General features: G+C 36.4%; 1 long non-coding RNA gene and 1 other non-coding gene across 2 annotated transcripts in view; both read left to right on the forward strand.

Moving 5' to 3' along the window:
- Nucleotides 1–27791, forward strand: part of LOC134658410 (uncharacterized) — a 152928-nt gene that overhangs the window by 108221 nt on the left and 16916 nt on the right. The gene's annotated exons all lie outside the window — the stretch shown is intronic.
- Trnat-agu (transfer RNA threonine (anticodon AGU)) lies at nucleotides 11839–11911 on the forward strand. Its single transcript has one exon. It is a non-coding gene; the product is annotated as a tRNA-Thr (tRNA).

A 27791-nucleotide genomic window follows, 5' to 3' on the forward strand; every position in this document is an offset into this window, starting at 1 on the left:
CCAACGCCGGCCACTCCAAGGGACGCAGCCATGCGGTAGAATGAGATAGCAATATCACTTGCTCCCTCTAACGCATAAATGCGTCCCTTGGAGTGGCCGGCGTTGGCCCATCGTGTAGAGGAGCCATCAAAGATATCTAACAGATGTCTATTTCAAAATCCGAATCGGGCCCATATTCATATGCATTAACATTCTTTTATCTGCTGACGCTCCGCGCATCGCGCCATTGACTCTCTTGGTGCCATTAACCGAATAACCCATTGCACAAAGAACTGGCGCATTTCAAGGTGAACACACACATAAACAAAGATGCAACACATGCATAACACGCACGGGGCACACGCAACGCCCCGCCGTGTATGCACACGGGCATTCGATTCAAAATAAGAACTAGACAATATCCTTATGCCGTTAAAAAAGAAAGATTCCTTCAAAATTGAGCTTTATGTCTCCGTGTTAGGGCTGTCGAGATTTCTGTGAAATGTAATGGGAGTTTGTCGAGACGAAAAGGGTGCACACACACTAACTAACGCAGACGGTGCATACTGTTGTAAGCTGCAGTCTGCACTAACACATGCAATATAATGTGTGAGCTTTTTTGCCTCAAAAACATCTAATGTATGTAATTATGTAAACAGTTTCTTTATAATATTATCGCGTTTTTAGTGTTTAAGGAAAATTTCTGTTTTTCGCGTTAGAATGTGTAGTAAAAAGAACCGCATCTCTAAATAGGTATATTGTCGGTACGCACACATTGAAGCAGTTTCAGGAAATTTATGTTTACGCCGTGTCGAGACATGTGTGCTTGTGGACACATCCTGCAAGGAAGGACATCTTTGTGTGTGTGTGTGTGTTCGATTAAAATAAGTCGATGTTATAATATCTTTATAATAATGTTGTTTTGAACAATGTATTGTAACTGGTCAGTGCTAACGTTAACGACTGTTTTATTGAGTAACTGATAAATTGCTATTTTTTCCTTTGTTTTTGTGATATCTTAATGTGTTAGTCATTAACTCTTTTAGCATTAAGTGCAAGCTTAGTGCAAGGTAAAAACATGATAAAATATGGATAAAATATGTCAATAATTATGTCTGTGTGTTTTTTGGATGCGCGTTTCTAGACGGGAGCGGCGAAGTTCACAAAAAACGCGAAAGCATCATTAATATGTACTATCTACATAGTTATATAAAAAAGTAGGTAATACAAATCTGCACGTAGGGTTGCCAACTATTTTTTTAATATAGTATTTTCCAGAATAAGGCATCAAAAATATAGTACCATTTCAAAAAATATAGTACTTTTAGATAAAATACTAAACATACGTTTAATCGGAAATATAGTATTTTAGCGTACTATATATTTTTCCAAAAATATATAGTACAGAGAGCCAAAATATAGTAAAATATTATATAATATAGTCGGGTTGGCAACCCTACGCAGGGGTGCTAAGCTAACAGTTTTCCTGACAACCTAATTGAAATTATTTAAAGAAAAAAAAATTAAATGAATTAACAAAAATATGAAATATTTTTCTTTTTTTACAAAAAAGTGCCGAAGTTGGAATAAGGTCCAAAGTATAATTTTGGAATATCATATAGCCTTTATCCTTCAGTATATTCGCCTAAACGTCTATCTTCTTTGAAATATATCTTTGGCAAGGACATTCCGATTCAAATTTTGTATGCACACGAGGAAACTTTAGCTATCCCAATTTTCCCAAATCAACAAACATTACTCAGAGAATGACGGTGGCATTTCATTGTAACTTCTTGTGGTAGTCACCATTTCGTAACTATTTCCCGTTTCCCGCCATCTTTGGACCGCGTCCAGAAACTCTCAGAAATATCACCGCGTTGACCGTGACTTTACATCAATGCTATTTGGTACGATGCGGAAAACGTAATTTAAATGGGATTCCGGAATCTTAATTCTTGGAAAATTAAACTATTTGTGGCTTTCCAGTAGGGTCCTTATTTATTTATTTATTTCAAAACAAGTTACACAGCATAATAGTAAAAATACCAAACCACGCTAACTTAAACAGAATATCAAAAGAAAAAGAAAACAATATACAATTCACCACAAATCACAATATTAACATCTAAAAATAAATAATTGGTACATTTTAAGAAGGACGTGCATCCATCTCACAAAACCTCAAACATTCATCACTGCTTCTTCAGCCATCACTTTTTCTTCAAGTGCAATAAGGACGTTTACATCTGAAATTCCAACAGAAATTCCGATAGAAACGTCCTTATTGCAGATGAAGCATAAGGGCCCTTCTCTAATGGAAAGCCACATTTAGTTTATAATAAAATTATGAAACGCTAACGGATAGGGATGATGGCCGGATCACTTTGTTTGACATAATTATTGAAAGTCATAACGTAATGATTGTCAGATTATCATTAGCCATAATTCTGAAACCGATTACTTTTCAAGATTTTCGTAAGGTTATCCTATAGATAGGTTAGGTTAGGTTTGTTTTATGGCAATCCTGAAAAGTTACGCGGTTCTGAGAAAAACCAAAATATGGCTAACGAAAATGCGGACAAACTTAACATTAATATGACTTACTTATAAAACTTTATGGGAAACAATAAAAAAAAAAAAAAAAAAACAAAAAGCATTTATTTCATTACATGATACAAGATACAACATAGCACTGTCATGGTTGGGACTTCCTAGTAAGTATGTATAATGCCTGTGACAGGAAGCCCCGCTCTTCCACATTTGTCTAGTACATTTGTACACAGATAACTACAGTAAAATCTAACATTAGGCAAACGGCTATTAACAACAATAGAGACCCGGATGATGGCACATGTTGACAATTATATCCTCCCTAGCCCCTTAAAGCCGTAGACCTTGATTCTCTTGCTAAAATGCATTAGACGTTTATAATTATCATGTCATAAAGGAGTCGTCCGAACTTGTAACGTAAGCAGGAAGTTTCATCAACGTTGGCACATGTTGTACCAAGGTCTTGTTTTGTTTCTGATGCATTATTAAACAATTTACGTTACAAGCAGGCGACATCAGCCGAGGAGTTCCAATTTAGACCTGCAAAACATTTGTAGACATGAGTCAAAAACGCTCGGGAAAAATGGGCTCTTTTCTATGGACATTACAAAAGTTAACGATTTGGTTACAATTGTCCAAATTTTTCGTCATCCAAAGGATAAAGAACGAAAAATAAACTTAAAGCCCGTTTATTACATTTTATAATGTCTACAGGAAAGTCGCATTACCTTAAAAAGTTGTGTACCTACCTATCACTACATAGTATAAAACAAAGTCGCTTCCCACTCTCTGTCTGTATGTACCTATGCTTAGATCTTTAAAACTACGCAACGGATTTTGATGCGGTTTTTTTTTAATAGATAGAGCGATTCAAGAGGAAGGTTTATGTATAATTTGTTAACCCGTGCAAAGCCGGGGCGGGTCGCTAAAAAAATATAAAATAAAATCTAGCAAGTCAAAATCTTTGATAAAAGAGAACCGACTTCTAAACCTGTAGCCATCCACAAAAATTGATTTGTCAAAATGAACTAAATACGATGGAATAGGAGACCTTTTTATAGGTCTTTGGGCGGCTAGAGGTTGGAGGATAAAAATGTACAATGCCATCATTTTGTGATCTTCAAAAGATCCATTTTACTTTATGTTGCTTTCCGAGAGAAAATTGACTATTTAGGCTGCTTTTCCGCTGACAAACAAACAAACAAACAAACAATAATTTATTTGCAAAAAAAGGGTAAATATTACATGTGTTAGTGTAAAATATTGTTTCACCTTTTCTAACTGTTTTAAACAGTATGCAAATGTTACAAGGTTTAATAGGACATAAGTTCTTATTTTATAATTCTATTATATTCTAAAGGTGGAGATGCGAGGAGACGTGCGGGAATCAACCAATAGCATCGGTTTTACATAATTTACATCTCTTCTTCATTACGATGGATTATCACCAATGTTGATTTTCACATTAATAGCCCAAGAACGTTTTTAAAACTGGTCATGCATCTATTAGTCACTTTCTAGACTCTTTGACAATGTTATTCTTAGAATATAAGAATTATTTCGTTTACATAGGTAATCATCATCTTCCTCGCGTTATCCCGGTATTTTGCCACGGCTCATGGGAGCCTGGGGTCCGCTTGACAACTAAACCCAAGAATTTACGTAGGCACTAGTTTTTTACATAATATTACTAATATTTTTGCACCTAACTGTACCTAAGATTTAACACATAATTACGTTATGTAGGTATATTCGTTTGAATGCCTGCATTCCTTTAAGGCAATACGTTACCTTCTTTTATTTGTTTGCATCGGTAATGAGATAAAATCAGCGATGATCTGACGAACGCGGGCGCAGCCGGATTAGCGCGCATTCCCATTGGATTGGTGGGTGCTATGACGTCATTCTTCTCACTGTAAAAAAGGGACCCGTTTTATTTTTGTAACTTTAGGCCTGTGCACATCGGATACGTCTACGTACGTACTCGTAGCGGCCCCCTTTTTTTAAATATCTTTCGTTAAATTGAAATAATCACGATTATTTAGCAGTGGCGCTAGTGTGCACGTTGATGGGCTCTTAATATCTTTGGTGCATTCGTCATGCATGCAGAAGTAAATTAGTACCTATGTACGTGTTAAATACTTATCTACGTAAGATCTAGTGTATAAATTGTTTATGTACCTTATTTGACATGTAAAACATTATGTTTTATGAATAAATAATCAATCAATCAATCAATCGTGCCGGATTGCACAATGGAGCCGCGTCGCGTGCATTGGCTTTACATAAGAGGCGGTCGGTGCAAGGGCGAGCGGCCGTTGCTCCACACAGACAGACCTACGCGCAGACAGACTCGGCTTATCTTTATTGTCATAAAAAGGTAAATAGGTAATTGTTTAATTGTGTAACTTTGGTCTGGTCTGGAAGTTTTTATTTGATTAGGTATTATTCTCAAACGGACGGTATTATTTGCGTGTATGTAAATTATGTTGACGTGTAAAAGTTGCCCTTGTGGCCTATATGCTGAATAAATGTTGATGTATGATGATGTTTGACGGGACTTAATCGCTTGAAATTAAATTTTAAATTTACCTCCGACGCTTTGAGGATGGCGTTGTTCAAGTCATTAAACAAGACCAAGTGCGGGTAGTTTTAAAAACTAGCGCTGCTAGAAGATGTTGATGTCAACTTTAGCCAGTCTTCTCCGAGACCACGGGACAACGCCGTCCTTGAAACGTTGGAATAAGTAAAAATCTTGAAAGTATAAATTAGAGTTTTTATAGGTAGTTCCTATGCTTTTTTACTGAACAGGTAAACAATTATAAATATAGGTCACGTAGTACGGGTATAATATTCCCTTACTGCGTATTATCTTTAAAAATAAATCCTAAGGACAACAGACTATTGATCCTCGTCTGTAATTGCGACTATCTTTTTACAATCTAAATATAGATCTTAGATAATTCTTATCTACAAATTTACAAAACAGAATGCAGTCAAAACAAACGTTTCTTAGTACTCAAGTTAAAAACCCCGGCATGGCAATGTCAAAGTAGATTTATGAAGATAATGCCAATGATATTATTACTAAAGATAGGTTATCTAGGCATTACAAAATATTAAATACAATAAAATAATTATTTATTTCAGAAACTTTTCCATAATATATTAGTAGTTTAACTTATTAAAGCGCTTAACTTGTACAAATTGTACAAGTTGCCTCTAGTCGCCCCTAGGCAAGCGAGAAATGTGCACGCGCTAACAAGCTCACGCACACAGAAACAAGCCCAGAGAGAGACAAGCTTATGTTTTAATAACGAGTATGACAAAGATGCGAGAATGCGAAAATTAATCAAAAATAACTGATTTCTTCGAAGATAATGAAATAAATGTGGAAGTATTTTTTGTGCTCCTTATGTAGGTATGTAAAAGTATAACCTATCTATAGTTATTACTAGCGACCCACCCCGGCTTCGCACGGGTAAACCTCAAGAATCACTCTATTGATGAGTGAAAACCGCATGAAAATCCGTTCTGTAGTTTTTAAGTTTATCGCGAACATACAGACGGACAGTTGTTTTATAAGGTTTAGTGATATCATTGGATAAGTGTAAGGCCTGAGTGGACGCTCGAGTTGGGCGTGCAGCGGGGCGGGGCGTGCGGCGTGCATGTTAAACAAATGCAAGCGTATAGGAGCTGCCTTAGTGCACGCTGCTCAAATTACTGCTAACCCCGACGCCACGCTGCACGCCCCGCCGAACGCTCCGCTTCGAACGTCTACTCAGGCCTTACACTAAGGGTGACTCACAAATTCGATCTTTGTTGTTACTTAAGTGCGTATTAGGCGTAGGTAGGTACTACGAGTACCACTAATGTAATAATTAATACACTCTAATATTTACTCTTTTAATTCTTGATAGTAATTTGGATCAAGAACGATGATTTCTTGAGATAAACTTGTCTTTTTATTTTAACTTGATAGACTTGCACACTTATTTCATATTTCATTTATTGCATAGTCATGAACATAAATTACATAATAAGATGTTACAGTTAAGTTGGTCAATTCATGACACCCTGTTAGGGCACACAATATTTAGCTTATTATCTACTACCTATAAAACATTTCATAACATATCTATCGTAATCAGTGTGTAAAAAAGAAATAGTCAAATAATAATAACATGGTAAAATTAAATAAAAGATAAAATTAAATAACATTCCATACATTAACATTTCATGCAATAATTTAAAATTAAATGTCACAACAAATTAAGTTTGACGTATTTTAAGTATTTGTGCTATTTTACTCCGTCATCATTTAAAAACTCCTCAAGTGAGTAGTAGCATTTGTGAATTAACATGTCTTTTAATTTATTTTTAAATAATTTGTCACTTGGTTCAAGTTTGATACTGTCCGGAATTTTATTGAAAATTGAAATAAAATTATATTGTGGCCCATTTTTACGGTTCCGTAGCCAAATGGCAAAAAACGGAACCCTTATAGATTCGTCATGTCTGTCTGTATATCCGTCTGTCCGTCCGTATGTCACAGTCACTTTTCTCCGAAACTATAAGAACTATACTGTTGAAACTTATTAAGTAGATGTATTCTGTGAACCGTATTAAGATTTTCACACAAAAATAGAAAAATAAACAATAAATTTTTGACGTTTTCGGTTTTATCGAGAATAAGTCTGGGTGGTTTCGAACAAAGAGGGCCGCTTCCATTATGAATATTGAGGGTAGCGTTAACAGATTGAGTTTTATAAAACTTATAGAATAGGTAGCGAAGATTATTAGGAGGATCAAACAATGATGATAAAAAATTGTTAGCGGCTAAAAATCGAAATCTTCCAATCAACCTTAGAACTACTGGACACTTTTTAGTAATTTTAAATACCTAAGTCTAGTAATAGGTACACTAACTTAACCTATCGAAGTCAGATCTAAAAACCACTAACTCTACTAAAGTATTTGCGACGGTCATAAAAACAAAATGATTTGATTTCATGTGTTTATTGGGTCTCGTGATTCACGTGCCTAATCCTATAAACTAACCTTTATCACTTGCGCGTTAAGGTTCAAAATATCCACGATTTTATAGGAAGCATCAGGAACATCTGTTGGGTTCAACTGGATTATTTTTCAAAAGATCGTAAATGCCTTAGGAAAGTGATAAGGCTTAAGTATTTTTGAAGAATTCAGATTTTTGACGAAATGTTTTTCAGATTATTTTTCAAAACGTCGTAAATGCATTTGAAAAGTGATGAGACTTAAGTCTTTTGTAAAGAATGTAGATTATACTGGAAATATTGTTTACTTTATGGTTGGTAGAAAAGGTTAGGACGGTCTATTCTCAAAGGTAAAATACACATGTCCGGTCGATCTTACGTGACGTGGGGGAGCAATTTTGAAAACATTCCAATTGGAATTAAAGCTGTAATTATTTGTAATGATTTGACGAATTATTAATACATTTTAAAATAGTGTGAAGAACTAAGAGGTTTACCTATTCTGATTGTAGCCTATCACGCCAACTTTACACAACTTGGCAGTTCAAAAAATGGCTCCCATCAAATTTATAATGCCACGTTTTTCGGTAGTTTTATTATTGGAAAAGTTAATAATAAAAACTATTTATTTTCTCATCTTGAGGAAATGATTTTGTTTAGCATAAATTGTGGAACTAATTTACTCCGTAGCATCCTAATTTTGGAACATCAATTTATTATTAATTCTAGATTAGTTTCAGTTTTATTTTTAAATTAACTGTTGACTGTACCCACAATAAATAAGTTAGGTATTGCCTCATCAGCCGACGAAATAAAATGTCGTTTAACCCTCCCGCGGGCGCGGGTCGGCGACCTTTCGGAAATAAGCTCATCCGTGTAATGTGTGCGTTAGACAACATTGTACCTAAAGGTGACATTCCGATTCAAACTGCACCAGCGCAGTACTGCAGTAATCTGCTCAGCAATGCTGTGGACTGCATTGTTGCAGGAACTGTTAAAATCAATGTTAATGCCTGCAACAGTAATGCTAGTGAAGTTTGAATTCGAATACAGATTTTTTTTGTACCGACACTTTTCTCGTACTTATGTTACAGTTATATAATTAATATCTGGGAGACCGAGCTTTGCTCGGAAAACATATAAAAAACTCAAAAATGAGCGTTTTTCCAGAGATAAGACCTAGCTAGATCGATTTTTCGCCCCCGAAAACCCCCATATAGCAAATTTCATCGAAATCGTTAGAGCCGTTTCCGAGATCCCCGAAATATATATATATATATAAATAAACAAGAATTGCTCGTTTAAAGGTATTAAAGGTATAAGATATAAAGGACCTTAAAAAGCTGTCCTTATTTCGTCGACATCAGGATATTTATTCAAGTTTCAATTTTACGGTTCACTTGATACTTTCTTGTTAGTAACTATTCCCCAAAGTAAAGGGGTTTTTTTAAGGTTCCCTAACTATGAAATAAATTAAGCCGGGTAAAAAGTTATCTCAGTTTCGAGGGTAGATGAAAGTGTTTTTTTAATAACGCTAACTGGATGATACTTTAGACAAGACCATGACAAGACTTCATTATTTTTCTCTATGTACAAAGGCTGATAAGTTAGGTGCTCAATTGTCACAAAATAAGCAAGCTTATGGTGATCTTAGTTGGTTTATTCACACTTCTCTGAGGTACTCGTTTGTTAAAAATGTTAAAAATCTAATCAAACCCGCCACTACGCCTTTTGCCAGGGTTCACTAAATACGTTGAGGACGCGTGGGAGTGCTCGGGGGTAAACTCAATCTTGGTAAATGACCTTTGACCTACAATGTAGCGCGCGAGGTACTGCAATGGTAGATCTGTGTTAAGAGTGGGTGTGAAGCCAGGAAATTATAGTTGACGCTTTCCCTGACGGCCCTTGAACTGCCGCCCGAAAACCGCCTCTGGCAGTAGTCTTAATCTTACTGGCATAGAGTAAGCAATGTAAGCACTCAATGTTCTTGCAACGAGTAGTTACAGTAGAATCCGTTTATTATGACTCCGCTTATACTGACCAACCGCTTACTATGACGTAATTACTGTGCGAAGTTTGGTTTTCATAGAAAATTCTTTGTGACAAATTCGGATAAGATGACTTCGCTTATAGTGACAAATCGCTTACTATGACCTAAAAATCCTATTTCCATGAAATAATGTCCGGTTATAATGACACATTGGCTGGTTTTCGTGGCCGTCACCACGTCTTTCCCTGCGAGGACGATTGGTGCGTTCGTGGTGTGTAAGGTATTTTAATTTTGATCCTCGGTAACAAGTTGATATTTGTTACAAGTTTAATAAGACTCATCTCTCACAAAGGAATTTGAGATTAATTCAGAAAACTTAACAAAAATAAGAAGTTGTACAACTATGCTTTATATGACATCCGCTTAGTATGACGTTTGTCTCTTCCCTTCGATGTCATTATAAGCGGATTCTACTGTACTTGCTCCTGACGCTGCTGCCGGTCCGACTGCTACCCGATAAACTACCTCACAGTAGTCTTAATCTTACAGGTACCTATAGTGTACTCGTAAACACTAACTACTCTTGCTAAGTTGCTCCTGACGGCCCTGACGCTGCCGGAAAAACGGCATACTGTAAACGATTCTCCACTCGATTTATTGACATATGAGTAAAACAGCAAGTCAGTTGCCTCATGGGACAGTCTTAAATCTTCGTGTCAACAAGTGGCTGCATGTGTGCGTACAGACGGGGTCGACGCCCCGTCGGATGCTGCCTTGAAAGTTTGGAGGGCGCGGATTTGGGGGCTTGGACCCTTTCGAAAGTTTTTTTAATCATTGCAGTAACTTTCTAAGCTTTGAGTTTAGGTCTAATTATAAATAAATAAATAAATATTATAGGACATTCTTACACAGATTGACTAAGTCCCACAGCAAGTTTAAGAATGTACCAATATTACCAAGAAATAAATATCCCTTGAATTGATAAAAAAAAGAGCTAAAAAAAATTTTAAGTGAAAAAATGGGTGACTTTTCTCTTTAATTTAAAAATTTGTACTTACCACAGTTACTTTAAGCTCAGTCGTAAAAACACAAAATATACGTGAACGTCAAATACAGCTGTCTACAGATTTATCCGCCCAATCCTGTCCTGTGTCATAGAAAAGGAAAGTTCGTTCCCTTGTCTGAAAGAAACCGAAGGCTCGATGCACCCCAAACAGGTTGATGACCCTGACCCGACACCCGACTCTAGGGCTCATTATACCATAGAGAAATATAGTAAGACGAGAGTGCTCACTCCATACATCAGTTCAGACTATTAATTTCAGTGTCTACATCTAGCATCGAGTAGCGGAACTATCAGTACTGCTACTTGACAATACATGTAGCACCGACCGGAAAGTCTTATGCTGTTGAGATAAGACTTTCCGGTTGGTGCTACATCTATTGTCAAGTAGCAGTACTGATAGTTCCGCTACTCGATGCTAGATGCTAATAGTCTTTTTGGTACTAAAACTGATGTATGGGGTGAGCACTCTATGTATTTTTTTCTCTATGATTATACATACCTTCTTCTTCCTCCTGCCCTTATCCCACGTTATGTGGGGTCGGCACAAAATGTTTTTCTCTTCCATTCTCCTCTATCTTGCGTCACCTTAGCACTCACTCCTTTCTTTCTCATATCCTCTTTCACACAACCCATCAATCGTTTTTTTTTTCATTATTATACAATACAATACAATACAATACAATACAATACTCTTTGTTGCACACCTCACATACACGTAGTTTACAATAAATGTACAATAACATAAACAAAGACAATAGAGGTAACAACAGGCGGTCTTATGGCTTAAGAGCGATCTCTTCCAGACAACCTTTGGGTGTCGGAGACAAAAGAATTAGAATATAGGTGGCGCAAAGAAAAAATATGAAAAGTCAGAATTAGGAACATTTAAAGTGCAATAAGATGCGGGATGTTACAGAAATTCGTTTGTATAGAGAAGCGGTTGTCCAAAGGTATCCCCTTTGGACAACAGGATGACTTACGCTAGAACGGACCGGGTCTAGGCCGAGGCCCTGTAATTTAGTAATTTGCTGTACAAAGCATTTTCGCTACATACTTGGAAACCAATATTATCGGCTAGGTACTAGCGCAGCGTCGGTGAATGTGTTAAAAATTACAAACATAGCCAGTGATTTGGAACTCTGGTAGCCGTTTAAGAAGTGTAGTACTCTTGCGGTAGATGTCGCTAAGAGCCTCCCTAGGGCTCATATATGGTGGAAATATTCGCTGAATTGGGTACGGTCTTGGTAGCTCAGATGGAAGAGCACTGTACTAGTGATCCAGTGGTCGTGGGTTCAAGTCCCACCCAAGACAGTGAATTTTTCCACTTTTAATTTCGAAGCTTAATAGCCAGTGGTTCCCAAACTGTCGTGTAAAAGCCTATCTCAGGAGACATGAATCCCGATGACACCGGGATCGTTACCCCGCCGGGTAACGGCCCGGGGGCCATAAATTCGGTGCAATTAGCCCCGGGGTCGTTCACTAGTAATTCCCAAATGCACACTGCGAGTGGAACAACCGTAAGTGACGTTTGAACCTTTCAAACTTTACTGTGCGGTTTAAGAGGAATTTCCTTCCGCGGACGTTCCGCCTGTGGAATGAGCTTCCTTCCGAGGTTTTCCCGAGGGTCTACAGTATGGGGTTCTTCAAAAAAGGAGTGTACAGGTTTTTAAAAAGGTCGGCAACGCGGATGTAACACCTCTGGAGTTACAGGCGTCCATAGGCTACGGTGACTGCTTACCATCAGGCGGCCCGTATGCTTGTTTGCCACCGATGTGGTATAAAAAAAACTTTTTCACGGAAAACAATTGAATGAGTTTTCGAATGTCGCTTAGCGCTTGCACCATTCCACTAACGCGGGGTTAACCGGTTAAACCTGGAGTTACCATAAAATAACAGATTTCTATTGGGGGGTTACCAGTAGGTACAAATTGACATTAGGTTAACGGTTTAACCGCTAAACCCCTGGTTAGTGGTGGTACAAGTGGGCCTTAGATGACGACGCTAAAGGTGACCGGATGGCGGATGGGATGGGATGGATCTATTCAGCCACCAAGAACGGTGTCTCTCCGGTGTTATACCATAAATCGTCTGCAACAGACGCAAAGGCCAATGATGATGATGATACATTAAGTCCGACTCACGCTTGAGTGCACATTTCTAATAGGTTTTCCTGGCATCTAAACAAACAAAACAAAAACAATGTACAATGTAGGTTTTCAAAATTTTAAACCGAGTAGACGAATGGACGGACAGACAGACAGACAGACAAACAGATGCACGAGTGATCTTATAAGGATTCCGTTTTTTTCCTTTTGAGGTACGGTATCCTAAAAACCATAGGAAATGAAAGAACTATTTTGTGTATTTTTCAAAATTATAGATACAGTAGTTTCGGAGATAAGGGGGGGGGGGGGGGGTCGTTGGACAGACAGACAGACGCAAGAGTGATCTAATAAGGGTTCCGTTTTTTCCTTTTGAGGTACGGAACCCTAAAAACCAGGAAATAAATGACATGAGTTCCTTGAAGAGGGTAAATTTAGATATGACGACTAAAAAATATTTGTATGGCATCCATACTGCGTACAACAATTCTATTCATATTCAATGTATTTAAGATGTGTCCAGAATAGGCCTAGGCATATAGCCAAGTTGATAAACGATGATATAATAGAATGATGGTGATAATGATGATGATGATTGTTAAAAAACCTCCTATGTTCTTCCTTGAGCCACAAACTATCTTCATACCAAATTTCTTCTAAATCGGTTTAGCGGTTTAACCTTTTGGACGCCAATGACCGATATATCCGCACCGTAGCGTCAACGCCAAAGACCGATTAATCGGTCACAGACCACAGAGCAACATCGACCTACGTGCATATACTTAAAGTTCAACTTCAGTTTTGACACTTCAATGATGTGGCGTCTGAGTGACAGCTTTTGTGTTTGACACGGCGTGGAAAAGGTTAAGCGTGAAGTAATAACAGAGGGAGACAGAGTGACTTTCGCATTTATAATTTTAGTTCGGATTTATACCATTCCCAGTAAAAGGACATTTCAACGAGGTGTAGTAGAGATAGTATTCTAATTCTAATTCGTTGTCAGCCTTACGAGAATAGACCCCCTGCGCCGTAGAGGGTCTACGCTCCAGTCAACGGCCGTAGCGCGTAGCGATATCGGTCAATGACCCCGTAGGCGTTGACGAATTATTATCGCGTGTTTTAATGGGAGGTCAACGATCGGGAATTTAGGTGTTAGTGTTTTAACTGTTGTAAGTTAGGGCTCATTAGTGTTTAATCAAGGAACGAAGCTTCCTTTTAACAAAAGAAAAATCAATTTTACTTCAACCTTTAACGTTAGAGCCTTAGGGCCCGATTCGGATTTTGAAATAGACATCTGTTAGATATCTTTTAGACATCGCCAAGATACGATAACGATATGTTTAAGATCTAACCTGTCAAATTTGACATTTGCGCGATTCTGGAGATACTCTTGAACGATTTCCACAAGATATTACTTAGAGATCTAATTCACATCTAATAGATATCTAACACGATCTATCGTAAAAGTGACACTGTTTGCCCGAATTGCGCTGCAAAAGAGAACTAGTTGAAATCTAAACTATAACGTATCTAGAATAGATCTAGTACGTGTCGTCTCTTGTGAATATTTTGAAGTTCGAATACGGCAGTTAGACGCGATGATGCTTCGTGAAGCCTAGTGCAGAAGACTTAAAAATGTTAACGAGAGGTCATCGGAAATGTAGGTGTTAGAATATTTAGTTATAAAGCGAAATAGATATCATACACCAAAGAAACAGTAACCAAGTCTACCGGTAGACTTGGTCACTTTTTCTTTCGTGTATGATATCTATTTCGCTTTATAATTTATATATAGGAGTGTGACTACTTAAAACCTAAATCAAAATATTTGATTTGTTCCCTAGTTGGATAGAATGTTTGGTGTTCAAACTGCTGTAAATTAGGCCGTAGCTGGTTTTGAACCTCGAGGAAATTAGCTTCCTTATTCACAAAACCCCGTACAAAAATGTTCGTTATGTTATCGAATGAAATTTACACTAAGGATTCAATTTACGATGTTTCATTTTATCAAATTTTCATTTACCCGAAAAAAAAATATGGTGAGATTTTGTGACATTTAATATAAAATCCGACGATTAAAAAATCGCGTTTCTACAATGTGATAAATTACCGATGAGGGACATGGTGTTTTGTGGATGTTGTCGGTCTGAAGACGAGTAGAAACATTCACTAGCCTTTGTTATTATTAAATTACATTTACCAGTTCACTAAACCCCTTACACAATCGCAACCCACATACATAAGTACAATTAACTCTTATCACTGTCATTAAATTAAATTCGGCACGAAATGTGTTACGTAAATGCAATAAAAACGTAAAGTAGGGTATCGCGGGGTCGACGGACGATAATATTAATGCTGATAAGACTGCACGTCACGCGTGATCGTGTAATTTGCTAATTTTTTACATAACTTACCTATCTTTTGTTACAATATTAGCATAAATATATAGACTAGTAAATAATGAAGACTAATACTGAAGACCCGCGCGCCAACGCCGCGAGAACCGTAATGGGTAGTTAAATAGCAAAATAGAAAATGAATAACAAATCCATTTAAACCCTAATTTCAATGGCTTATCGTAAAATAACAAAAAAACCTACTTTGAACGTAAAATGCTCTAGTGCAGAAACGTATCATTTTCTGCACACCTTTTAGAACAACAATGACCCTTTTTCAGAGCATGAGAAATGAAAATATATTTACCTATTACCTACATTTTAGGTATGTATTTACGTATGAAAAATGACACGTTACTGCTATTTATAACATAAAATTGGACTTGACTGATTGCTGTTAGAGCCCCAAAAGTAAATTTAAAGGATAAATAAAGCATTTTAAGCCTTGAGAAAAGATTGCGCCATTGAATAAGAAAATATTATTATCTTAAATGCCTTTATTATGCTTTGATTTTTGTGCGGATATGACAACGGTAAAGAAAACGGACTTTACGTAGAACCCATAATAGTTATGGTAACAGATTTTATAGAGTTTGTTCGGAAAGAGAAGAGTCGTGGAATGTACTGGGCCCCATATAGCTACATTCCATCGATTCCACGACTCTTCTCTTTCCGCACAGACTCTACCCATAAAAACTAAATAGAAAAATAGTAAAAATGCACGCGTGGAACGTGGTGTTGTATGGCGATTGTCCGTCTTGAATATTTATAAATTAGTCTCTGTTAGTTTGTTGATGATAGCAGTCTGTAAAGCGTTGTGTTTATGACGTGATAAACCCGAATCATGTGACACTATTTTCCCAAATGAAATGCTAAGAAATGACGCATAACACAACTCTTTATCGCACATTTATTTATTTTCGGCGTAGGCAGGCGGTAATATTAGGTAATTATTGCGTGCAAAAATACGCAAGTAAGTATAATGTAGCACTGATTGACTAGCAAATTATTATGTTTTAATCAGTTTATGAATTGATTTTTGTCGACTTTAAACGTGAATTTGTCAATATCACATCAATGTCGTGCTGATGTCGTTATCCATGTGATAATTGTGATAAAATAAGCGTCACTTTTTAATACCGCGTGATTGCAAGAAACATAATGTCGATTAGATAAGTGCGACCAATATTCGAATTTATTATAATATTAGCAACAATACATCGTAATATTTCTAGGTAAACTTATATTACGGATTTAATTATACTACGTCCATGTTTTGTTCTTAAACAAGAACGCGTATTTCTAAAAAACTTTGTTTAAATTAAATTTGCCTTAATACCTAATACTGTCTATCACTTCAGGTACCTACCAAAACATTATAAAAACATGTCTGGGGGTCTTATCTAAAGTCGAATAACACAGCCATTTTCTTAATTTCATTAGGTACATTAAAGGCAGACGCAACGTCACATTGTCTAACTAAGGTGTGTCGCTGCATTACCATTATAGAACACAGAACGCAGTAACAGTGTATGGAACTCTTAGATACTTACGACGTTTTTATATTGAAACAGTGTTTGCATTACCTATGAAAGCACGATTTTTTGTAGAAAACCGGGTGCGTCTTTTCTTGGGGATCAGGCTATATTATTAACAAGTCAGCGCATGCAGTCTTAAGTTTAAAACTGTTAATATTATAAGCTCCGTGAGCTTTAGACCTTGTGTTAAGCTTAGATAATGTAAAAGTAAAAAATACTTAGTTCGTTGAGTCGTTATCACAGTGAACTCACAATGGTCTTAGCACCATAGAATTTCCGCATTTAAAAAAAAAAAAATTAACAATGGATTGACTAAAAAATCTATTTAATCATGGAATCGAAATTTAACGAACGACGAACGATCTTAACCTCTTGCCACTCTGACATCAAAACGCAAGACAATGCAATTGGTGATTTTACTAAATAGATAAATATTCAAATTATAATGGAATGGGTGACCTTTTTATAGAATTTTGAGCGAGAGGTAAAATATACGGAATAGAAAAGATTAACTCACATTTTTATAGACGGGTCTATCGCGAAATTTGTTTTATTACCTTTTCGCGATAGACCCGTCTATAAATGTGAGCTAATCTTTTCTATTCCGTATATAAAAGATTTCTGCACTAAGCAGAGCCTCAAAACCAATAACACCCTGTATGTGTAGTTACAACGTTTTGTGAATTAAGAGTGCGTTAGTGTTCGTCTGGCATCGATTGTCGCGCCAGACAACAAAGCGTCTAAATCATTGGCCGTCTGCGCCCGGCCTTATATTGTGGCTGAGAATAATGTAGCATGGACCCGATAACTTTTTGTACAGTAATTAATTTTTAATGTTAGTTCTTAGACTTAGGTACATATCTACATAGTGCACATTTTTTTAAGGTGATATATTTAAAGGGACGACCCATTAAATACGTTGACAAAATATTTTCCGAATATTTTTCAAGTCTTTAAACACGTCTTTAGAAAAATGTCCTTAAACATTTAATTTAGGTACAATAATTTAACTGAAACAAAACTGTCAGCAAAAAAACTTTTTCACTTGAGCTTATTTAATGTCGTTTCACGAATTATAAGTTTTAAACAGGCCTCCAGTACGGATATGATGGTCGTTCTTGTCTATGTGACAGCGTGATAAAAGCGATGTCAGTTACTTTCAATATTCGGTTTTAAAAATTTACGGTTATTTTATCACATGGATGAAGCCATCAGATCTAGCCAATAAGTAATAAGTTGTTGCAAACATATGTCAGTCTAGTTAAGACCATGCCTTACTTTGTGATGTAAGTAGGGTGTACCCACGCGATATGATCTGTATGTTTGTGTGTTTGTGTGTCAGTTACGGAGCGTGCACAATGCGTTGCGGTACTTTAACATATTCCATTAAAACGACTTAAGTGTCGCAGACTTTCAACGTTATAGAAATAAGATGGCGGCATCCTTTTGTTATTTTCTTCTGAATGATCTTATTAGAATAGAATAGAATTACTTTTGATCCAATCTGCTTTTTATCGATTCCCCGTACAAACTCCACCCCCCCCCCCTTTTTCACCCCCTTAAAGGATGATTTCTGGGATAAAAACTACCCTATGTCCTTCCCCGGGACTAAAACTATCTCCATACCACATTTAGACTAAATCGGTTCAGCGGTTTAAGCGTGAATAGGTAACAGACAGACACACTTTCGCATTTATAATATTAGTATGGATTACAAGATTAGACACACATGACTGTGTGTCCTAAAATGTAATCGTAGACATCATTATCGAGTGCATACTACGTTGTATAAAACGCAGACCGGTCGAATAGTCTAGACTTCAAATCCGAGGTGCATTTTATTATAAAACTTCTAATATGTGCTGCTTATTGTCTGCAGGAAAACGGATTGCTACATGAAAACTATTGTTAATCTTCAAAATATATAAAAGGTATTTAATATATGTAGGTTATGGACCAAGTGATGAATCGGGCATTTTTCATAGTGCCCGGGCATTATGAAAAATAACCAATATGAGATGGCAATTTGATAATTAATTAAATTGCCCGGGCATTTTACATAATGCCTATCACCTATTGGGCAATTTGATAATTACTATTCAAATAATTAAATTGCTCGGGCACTTTACATAATGTCTATCACCTATTGGGCAATTTGATAATTACTATTTAAATACTAAGTAAAACGACCCAAATAATAGTCCAGTACGGATATGATGGTCGCCTTTTATCTACGTGACAGCGTGATAAAAGCGATGTCACTTTCAATCGGTCGGTTTTAAAAAGTGACGGTTGTTTTATCACGTGGATAAAGCCATCCATCATACGCCTGCAGTACAGTCAGCAGCAGAAGTTGCTAAGCGGGCGAGGTGTTCAAAATTATCTTGACGCCCTCTTATTCTCTTAACAATAACGTAATGAAGTACCTACAAATGTTATATTTGGCTTAGTTTGCGGTTTTTTTATCTATAAAAATAGGTATTTAGCCATATTATTACATTTTAATAATATATCCACCGAAACGAAGATGTTCAAGTTAATTTTGGAACATAGTTGGAAGCTTTATTACTTACTTACAACCTTTGTAACTCAATTACGTAACTTACCTTTGGAGCCTGTTGAGCACGCCATATTGGTAATTGTGAAACATATCTATTGATAGGTACGCGTGTCTTATTCAACAAGGGGTCACAGGTGAACGAATTGTTAGTTTGTAAACATTGAACGAATGGGTGAATGGATAGTTACATAGTTTTGTGGCGTGTGAAGTAACGTGACAGTATTTTGTTTTGATTTGAAACCATAATTCGAATGGTGATTTCATTCATCTTTGGGTGAATGAAATGAAAGTGTGAATGAATGTTACATCGCTATTATAGGTTTACTGAAACATGTGGAGCAACATGATTTTATTATTATGTCCAATATACAATTTCGATATTAAGGCATACACAAACAAGATATATACAGCTAGTGGTATTACTAAGTGGTATTTCAGACATTATGTAAGTTATCACATTTCTGAAATGACGACGATATGTTATTTTTTTTCTTTTAAACCACGTTGTTGTCGTCGGTGGTTGGGCAGTTTATTTCTTTTCATAATTTGGTCGTTCACAAGTCACAAGATATAGTTTTTATCGTTACAATATGTAATAAGTATAGCCAGATAATCATGCACATATTTATTAAATTTATATCTTAATGTACATACGAGTTTCAGCTCCTTTTTGGACAAAGTCGTATCTGCATCCAACTTCAATTCACATACGACTATATTCCTTAAAAACCGATAACCGGTTGATAATGTCAGCTCAGACACCTGGCAGACTACAGTTAACCGACAATCCTACTAACATAAAAATACATTTAACATACAACATACAAGCCCTATATGCCTTTTCATCTCATTCAATTATATATCATAACCTCAAAGTAGTTAGGCATAAATTCACTTGCGGCATTGCCACTTACGTCTTTATGCTTCCTTGTTTTTAGATGCACCTGTGTGATCGATTTGCTGTAACACGTTTAGAAGACTGCTATAACACGCTTATTCAGCAGGATGCGGGATTAGGTTAATGTGGTAATCATATATGGTCCTAAACCGGTTCGATATTATACTAATTAGATCTTCCTACGCAGTCTTCATTGGTATGCGTTTCATTTTACATACAACGTTTTACTTTGCAGTACGAAATAGAACATTGATAGGCAATTAGTAACCTATTAAAATATGTAGGAATAATTAACTTAGTGCTATTATTATTGTTTATGGCTTATTTTATACGTATCGTAAAAGCACGCAACTATAGTCCAGTACTACAACTATGGTCTACATTGTAGACCACTGGACTATAGTTACCTATTGAACTTGTAGACTCTACAAGTTCAATAGGTAACTAATTAAGTGTAAATACCGATGTTCTTTTTTGTTTTGTTGTATTTTTTTCTGCCGTTTATAAAGATATTTTGCCATGCATTAACGTATATCTCAGCCAGCCTATTATGGATAGCTTTATCCATCTTTATCCACGTGATAAAATAACTGTCACTGTTTAACACCGTGGGAAAGAAAGTGACGGACACCGTTTTATCACGCTGTCACGTAGACAAGAACGACCATCATATCCGTACAGGACTGGCCTTACAGCAGTGTTGGCCGAAACGTTAATGCAATTGAAAATGTTGGCCATTAACCCATTATAAATTGAACCTTAAACCGTAACGGACGATTACAGTTTACGGTTCAATTTATAATGGTTAATGGCCAATATTTTCAATTGCATTAACGTTTCGGCCAACACTGCCTTACAGGCAATAAGAATGGAGCATGAATAGGGCCAGTACAGCAGTGTAACACCGCTACAACGCGATTAGTCGATGAGTTCGCATCACGCGCGCGATTGGTCGCAACTAGTTGCGTTAGACTGCACTTTTGGCTCGAATTCGTGAGTGACGCCGCTGAACTAGTACCATATTTAGTGCCCGTAAGGCCCGTCCTGAGATATACGTCAATGTTGCCATGGTATTATAGGTACTATGACATCTCAATAATAGTAATACGTGACCGAAGATATTTGTGTTTATTTTGCACCATTAGTTTGAAGATTTTAGACTATAATAGGGTGATTTTACTGTATAATTATGATTGTTATTAAGTTAATATATTGGTGAGTTCTGTAGGTACACTACTTTTGAAGACGGTTTTATTTTCATGGAAAACCACATAATTATTTTGCCTAGGGGAAAATTGTGGTATGAGGTATGATACTCATTTCACAGCATTAAAGGCTGGAAATAAGATCTGTTTAGGTGTGGTGTAGTTAAAGCTGACTCCGTATTAATCTTATTATTATTACGTAGCCACTTAAACAAAATTCTTTTACTCGGTATAACAACCAGGTTGTCGTTAATTGCAATTTACTATCCAATTTAAAACAACACAATCATATGCGTCCGTAAATCCCATAGACACTTATGACTTTGCTATTTTATGGATCTCATTCGCGATGTGAAAGTCACAATGTCGTATGTGAGTATAGGTCGCATGTGCACATGGGACATTTTTATTACAAAATATGCTATTTTAAGTTGTCCGCAATGCACCTGGCGTAGTACTGTTAAACTACGCAATCAGGAACCGGCGACGTTTATATTTAACGATTTTTGAAGTGGTATGCATGTCGTTACATATAAAAAGATTACTGCGAATTTCGACTTAGTAACGAAAACTCATTAAAATATAAAAGTATATGAAACACATGAAATCCTTTTTAAAAGAGAAGTAAAAAAAGAGGATGTTTTTTTTGTATTTACATATACGTTTTTAACATTAATGTGTCCAATGTAAACGTTCCGTGTTAATTTATGCGTTTGAGGGGCGGAATATTTTTAACCGCGATTTAAATCATCACTTAGTATTTTAAGTAAGTCAGCTGCAGAGATAGTTAACCCCCCTGCAAACAAATTAATATGCAGTGGGTCAGTCTAAGTGGGAATTGAAAAAAAAATATATAAATGGTTTTTTATTTCTTTCAATTTACTAAACATCTTAAAGATTTTAGTCGCAGGATAACGTATAGTAGAGCTCATATTGAACCAGTGCAGTAAAAAAGTTCAGGTGATTATTTATTAACTTGACTATTCTAAGTACTCATAAGCAAGTATTTACTACATGTGTGTGTAATTTTTCTTGCACACTCATTTATAGTCACAGTAAGTAGGCCAATTTCTCTTTGCACATACTTTTGAGCCCTCCGATAAGGTCGTTCAGCGAGCTACAAAATTGCATGAACACATTTTATAATGTACATGTTTGCATGAACAAATATTATAATGACAGATACGATTATTCGTATCCTTATAGTAAGTCGTATCGTATCCGTGTCGTATTAAAGAGGCTTCTCAACCATCTGCCCTAGAAACTTGCTATACCACTTTTTACGACAATTTAATTCAACTTGCCAATAAATATGCGAAACTACAAGCTAGTTTGCGATTGTTGAACATTTGTTAGACAAAAAAAATGGAATGATTGCAAAAGTAATTGGTGTAAAGTTATTTTAAATCTAGATCGATTTAAAATAACTTTACACCAATTACTTTTGCAATCATTCAATTTTTTTTGTCTAACACGTCCAGTGCTAGTCAGGTTAACGGCCAGTACAGTATTTTTTTTTAATCGATGGATACGCTGACATATTTCATTTCAATACATTGCGAAATTTGATGTTTTTAGGTTATTAATTATATGGAGATGACATCGTGTCATGGTCCTGTCACGCTAGCTATAGGGATTGAAAATACTATGGTTGAAACCCTATTGTTATCTCTATTGCTAACGCCATAAGGTGCCCTGGTAACTTCGAAAATATCTATCTACTAATTAACCAAAAACAATTCATACTTGGGCAACACTTACGCTACTGCAAAACTTACCAATGGCATCTTGCGCACTATTACTAGGTACTAAGAGTACCTATAGTAGAAAAGGCTTCTGCCTTAGTAAATACTAAATGTTGCATGCTATAATGAAAAAAAAAATGCTTAAAGGGCCTAAAACTTACATTGTTCTAGAAACATGCGTCTTATTAAATAGCGGGCTAACCTTGTCGTGGGGTCGGTGGCCTAGTCAAGGGCACACTGCGCCCTCTCTGTCATGCAGGGGGTTTTCGTTTAACAGCGTATGATGTAATACATGGAAAAAATTATGTCACTTTTTTCTTTAGACATTTATATTTATGACTAATAACGTAATAGTGACTAATAACTTAGTAGTAGTAAAATATAATTATATTGACAATTTAGAACATAGGGAACAAATAAAATTACTTTTTAATTAATTAATCTAAATGTCTTTTTTGTTTAACAGCATAATCGACCTCTTAAATAGTCCCATGGAATACAGTTGCCATAAAGTTCTGAATAAAGACGTTTAAAAACAATTGTTTACTTAAAATGTTATGTCAATTATATTATTATTGGCGATAGTGTTTTAGTGTTTATCATAATATTTTAGTTAAAGATATCTTAGTCCATGAACAATTAAGAAGTAGGTATTCGCTAGGTGCACGACTGCTGCTGCCCTCATTTTGGCAGACTTTCTACGTTAAATCTTATGGAGTAAAATTAGTTCAAGCGGCTGCCGCTAGTACTAATGTCAGACATTCCATAAGATTACCTGTGTTTGTGACGATCAGCGCCACTACCCCCTCCACCGACTGCTCACCTTGCCAATATAGGTACTAAAAATACTAATTTACCTCTAAAATTCGTTAGCATATTGTGCAAACAAAATAATAATTTTACGTTTATTTTAGGGAACAGGCACTGACCGCAGTCCCAAAAGGTCACCGTAACCCATAACTGCAGTTACGTCAAGCCCTTGACTTGGCCGGCGACCCCACGGCAAGGTTACTGCAGTTGAACAAACGTGGACCAATCAGGTGACGGTGTATTAAATATTTGTTTTAACGAAAAACAGAAATAATAATATCAACATTAAAAAAAAATTACTTATAAGGACAGATACTTAGACAAATCGTAAGCTCAATAAGGCTTATAGGTAAGTTTTGAATTGGTACCTCGTGTTAGTGGAATTAAATTTTAAATGATGATTTTGGATGATAAATATTTAGGTAATAACATTAGGTAGCAAAGTTTATTTAAACTTCGTGCCCTCGTAACGTTGAAGATTTCACTTCTCTTACCACTTGCTACCTACGTTCGTGGTTCAATTTTGGCATCCCTTGCGTGCTCAATATTAGCACTTAAATAAGCAACAACTTTGCCCCTTACAAAACAAATACTTGTATTAATGCGTATTTCGAGATAATTTTGTTTAGTAAAAATATTTGAAAAATATTATATTTGACTTTTGGTTTCAGAATAACGCTCCTGCAAAATAACTAAAAGCCCTTGAAGTGGTTGGCGACCCCATGACAAGGTCAGCGCAAGCAGACGTTTAGTGCGATGCACTCTAAATTGCCTACGATTCATAATAAAATTTATTAGCACTTAGTATAAATTAAATATTTAGTTGGCATTGTGCCCGATAATTCGTTTTGAGGATACATTAGACCAGGGATGTTGCGAATATCCGCATCCGCATCCGCATCCGCAACCGCGGAACTTCCGCATTATTTTCAACATCCGCATCTGCATCCGCATCGGCATCGATGCGGAGTTTAATGCGGATGCGGGTGTGGAACAGGTCGGTACAGGAACGTCTTAGCATCGGCGTAAGTGCTAGACTGCTAGGTAATTTAGTCATTAGCCAAAAAAACCTATTAGCAGTCAAGCGTGAGTGGGACTTAATGTACGGAACCCTTGGAACGCGAGTCCGACTCGCACTTGGCCGGTTTTTTGAAATAAAAATTACTAAAATGTAATATTTGACGTTTTTTTATGTACCTATCTTGACATCCGCATCCGCATCCGCGTCCGCAGCTGTGAGCCTTTAAATACCCGCATCCGCATCCGCAACATCCCTGCATTAGACTTCATCTGCAAAGTTGTTAAAACTTTCAACCCCATTTTCACCTCCCAAGAGAATTTATTTATTTACCTATTTATTATAACTTTACGCCACAATATAACAAATAAAGTGCAAATGGCGGACTTAATGCCTACAGGCATATTCTACCAGTCAACCATCTAGCTAAACAGAAACAGTAGGTGCAGGCACTAAACAAAAAAAAAACAGAATAGATAACTTAAAACAAATAATAGCGATGAATAATATAATAATATACTAACGGTAATAAACTTACATAAATATACTATAATTAAATAGATTTACATATACACTTATACTTTATGTACCCAGTGCAAAAAGTAGTACCTATACCTACCGGTGAACATATTAATAAAAAAATCTAGTGAAAATGGAACTTTACATATTTGAACAATACAATATATTTCTAGGAGGCTGGCCTAGTCAGTAGTGAGTAGTGACTCTGCCTACGAAGCAGGGTGTCCCTGGTTCGAATCCTGGTAAGGGCATTTATTTGTGTGTCTATTCACAAATATTTGATCCTGAGTTATGGATGTTTTCTATGTATATAAGTATTTATATAGTTATATCCATACTTTATATGTATATCGTCAGTACACGTCACAATATAAGCCTTATTAAGTTTATCGTGGGATAGCTAGGTCGATCTGTGCAAAATTATATACAGGTTCCTACTTATCGGTTTAAAAATAATTATGAACATATCTACAAACAAACAAGTGTATTGTTGATGTTATATTGACATCACACCTAATCACGAATTTTTTAAAATACATATTAGGTACAACATCTGCTATTGTTTTCAACTCAGTACCTACATTAATACGCAAAATAAACCCTGTTATTGATAAGCGCTCTTTACATATAAAATGTACAATTGTGGTGGTTATCAGTAAATTATTATGCAATTATTTCAGCACTAATTAGTATAGTACAACCGAAATACTTACGTCACTATGCGGAAAGTCGTATCGAAATTCAGCCACAGGGCGGACATGCCATACATCAAAAATGATTTGCGTTTATATGTGTGCGCGGCACGTCTGTACACGCGTCATTGAGTTTCTGACGGAATCCTGACGGAATCTCATAGTAGAGCGACTTACGCACACATTCATGTCGCGGTCATTCGCGGGCGAGGTAATCCGAGTCGGGGCGGGGCGGTGCGTGTCCGTTCTGTATGATAATACTCGTACTATTACTTATTCTGTGATTCATCTGAATCGTTCCCGTGTAAACAACATTATTTTGCGACGTGGTTCTGTCTGCTGTTATGTCCAGGATTTTAAGTATTATGTATGCAACATACGAGGGGTGTTCAAAATATTCTCGGTATGAGAATGAAAACAAACAAGTACGAAAAGTTTGATATTTTTATTTTTCAATATACTCCCCCCCTATGTTCATACACTTAAAAGATCGATCAATTATTTTTTTTAATCCTGCATAAAAATATTTTTTATCTTTGGTGTAAAAATGCTCCTCCACTGCCGCCTTCAATGCTTCATCATCGGAAAATTTATTTCCACGCAGATCCTTTTTAAGATTGGGGAACAAAAAGAAGTCGCTGGGGGCTAAGTCCGGACTATACGGTGGGTGAGTAACAGTTTCAAACCCACATTCAACAATAGCTGCCTTGGCAATATGAGCAGTATGGACGGGGGCGTTGTCATGCAGAAGCATAACACCTTTGGTTAACTTTCCTCGCCTCTTTTCTTTGATTGCATCCTTTAATTGACGTAGAATGTTAGCGTAGTACTGTCCTGTGATATTTACACCTTTTTCTTTATAATCGATCAGTAATACTCCTTCACAATCCCAAAATATCGTGGCCATGACCTTGCCAGCTGAAGGGATGACCTTGAATTTCTTGGGATGAGCTGAACCCTTAATGTGCCACTGCATGGACTCTTGTTTACTCTCTGGGTCATAATGATGAACCCAGGTTTCATCTCCAGTAACTATTCTTTGCAGCACCTCATCAGGATTTTCACCGCACAGGTCAATAAAATCGGAACAACAAGCTACACGCATGTCTTTTTGAAGCCGAGTCAGCATTCGCGGAACCCATCTTGCACTTACTTTTGACATATTAAGATGGTCATGGATAATATCATGTACGGTACCAATAGAGAGATTGGTTACTTGTGCTATAGATTTTACCTTCACTTGACCATCTTCCAATATAAGTTTTTCCACTTTATCAATATTTTCTTGTGAAGTAGCTACTACAGGCCGGCCAGGTCTAGGGTCGTCTTCAACACTCTCCCTTCCACGTTTAAACTCGCTTGACCACTTTTGAATGGTAGATAAAGAAGGAGCAGACTCACGGTAAACACAATCCATTTCCTCTTTTATGGTTTTTTGATTTTTACCCTGTTTTGTCAAGAATTTTATCACGCATCGATGTTCTAATTTAGTTAACATTGTCAATTCCCACATGATGTTCATGTTTGTTCAGCAATTGCAGAAAAACAAAAGAACATCTCGGTTCGAATTATACTTTTTTTTAATGTCAATGAATAAACCTTAGCGGCCAGTAACGAAAGAAATTTTAGAAGAGGTTGTAAGATATCAATACCGAGAATATTTTGAACGCCCCTCGTACATGTAAATAGAGTACGTCTTAGCTAA

The sequence above is a fragment of the Cydia amplana genome, chromosome 22 (assembly GCF_948474715.1).
Source record: "Cydia amplana chromosome 22, ilCydAmpl1.1, whole genome shotgun sequence".
Taxonomy (NCBI): Eukaryota; Metazoa; Arthropoda; class Insecta; order Lepidoptera; family Tortricidae; genus Cydia; species Cydia amplana.